We start from the raw sequence: 2500 nt of genomic DNA, 5'->3' as shown, positions 1-2500 counted from the left end.
CAAGAACAACAACAACAAGAACAACAACAACAAGAACAACAACAACAAGAACAACAACAACAAGAACAACAAGAACAACAAGAACAACCAGAACAACAAAAGCAACAAAAGCAACGAGAACAACAAAAGCAACAAGAGCAACAAGAGCAACAAGAACAACAAGAACAACAAGAACAACAAGAACAACAACAACAAGAACAACAACAACAAGAACAACAAGAACAACAAGAACAACAAGAAGAACAAGAAGAACAAGAAGAACAAGAAGAACAAGAAGAACAAGAAGAACAAGAAGAACAAGAAGAACAAGAAGAACAAGAAGAACAAGAAGAACAAGAAGAACAACAAGAACAACAAGAGCAACAAGAACAACAAGAGCAACAAGAACAACAAGAGCAACAAGATCAACAAGAACAACGAGAACAACGGGAACAACGAGACCAACGGAAACAACGAGAACAACAAAAGCAACAAGATCAACAAGAACAACAAGAACAACAAGAGCAACAAGAAGAACAAGAACAACAAGAACAACAAGAGCAACAAGAACAACAAGAGCAACAAGAACAACAGGAACAACAAGAGCAACAAGAGCAACAAGAGCAACACGAGCAACAAGAGCAACAAGAACAACAAGAACAACAGGAACAACAAGAACAACAAGAACAAGAACAACAAGAAACACAAGATCAACAACAACAAGAACAACAACAACAAGAACAACAAGACCAACAAGAAGAACAACAAGAACAACAACAAGAACAACAACAAGAACAACAAGAACAACAAGAACAACAACAACAACAACAACAAGAACAACAAGAACAACAAGAAGAACAAGAAGAACAAGAAGAATAAGAAGAACAAGAAGAATAAGAAGAACAAGAAGAACAAGAAGAACAAGAAGAACAAGAAGAACAAGAAGAACAAGAAGAACAAGAAGAACAAGAAGAACAAGAAGAACAAGAAGAACAAGAAGAACAAGAAGAACAAGAAGAACAAGAAGAACAAGAAGAACAAGAAGAACAAGAAGAACAAGAAGAACAAGAAGAACAAGAAGAACAAGAAGAACAAGAACAACAAGAATAACAAGAACAACAAGAACAAGAAGAACAAGAAGTACAAGAAGAAGAGCAACAAGAACAACAAGAACAACAAGAACAAGAAGAACAAGAAGAACAAGAAGAACAAGAAGAACAAGAAGAACAAGAAGAACAAGAAGAACAACAAGAACAACAAGAGCAACAAGAACAACAGGAACAACAGGAACAACAAGAGCAACAAGAGCAACACGAGCAACAAGAGCAACAAGAACAACAAGGACAACAAGAACAACCAGAGCAACGAGAACAACGAGAACAACGGGTACAACGAGACCAACGGAAACAATGAGAGCATCAAAAGCAACAAGTTCAACAAGTTCAACAAGTTCAACAAGTTCAACAACAACAACAAGAGCAACAAGAGCAACAAGAACAACAAGAACAACAAGAACAAGAAGAACAACAAGAACAACAAGAACAACAGGAACAACAGGAACAACAGGAACAACAGGAACAACAGGAACAACAGGAACAACAGGAACAACAGGAACAACAGGAACAACAAGAACAACAAGAACAACAAGAACAACAAGAACAACAAGAGCAACAAGATCAACAGGAACAACAAGAACAACAAGAACAAGAACAACAAGAACAACAAGAACAACAAGATCAACAACAACAAGAACAACAACAACAAGAACAACAAGACCAACAAGAAGAGCAAGAAGAACAAGAAGAACAAGAAGAACAAGAAGAACAAGAAGAACAAGAAGAACAAGAAGAACAAGAAGAACAAGAAGAACAAGAAGAACAAGAAGAACAAGAAGAACAAGAAGAACAAGAAGAACAAGAAGAACAAGAAGAACAAGAAGAACAAGAAGAACAACAAGAGCAACAAGAACAACAAGAACAACAAGAACAACAAGAACAACAAGAACAACAAGAACAACAAGAACAACAAGAAGAGCAAGAAGAACAACAAGAACAACAAGAAGAACAACAAGAACAACAACAACAACAAGAACAACAAGAACAACAACAACAACAATAACATGTACAACAACAACAACAATAACATGTACAACAAGAACAACAAGAACAAGAACAACAAGAACAACAAGAACAACAAGAACAACAAGAAAAACAAGAACAACAAGAAAAACAAGAGCTGCAAGAACAACAAGAACAACAAGAGCAAGAAGAACAACACGAACAACAAAAGCAACAAAAGCAACGAGAACAACAAAAGCAACAAGAGCAACAAGAACAACAAGAGCAACAAGAACAACAAGAACAACAAGAACAACAACAACAAGAACAACAACAACAAGAACAACAACAACAAGAACAACAAGAACAACAAGAACAACAAGAACAACAAGAACAAGAAGAACAAGAAGAACAAGAAGAACAAGAAGAACAAGAAGAACAACAAGAACAACAAGAACAACAAG

The sequence above is a fragment of the Megalopta genalis genome, unplaced genomic scaffold (genome assembly GCF_051020955.1).
Source record: "Megalopta genalis isolate 19385.01 unplaced genomic scaffold, iyMegGena1_principal scaffold0032, whole genome shotgun sequence".
NCBI lineage: Eukaryota > Metazoa > Arthropoda > Insecta > Hymenoptera > Halictidae > Megalopta > Megalopta genalis.
The sequence above is the reverse complement of the archived record's forward strand: the minus strand, read 5'-3'. Positions refer to the sequence as shown.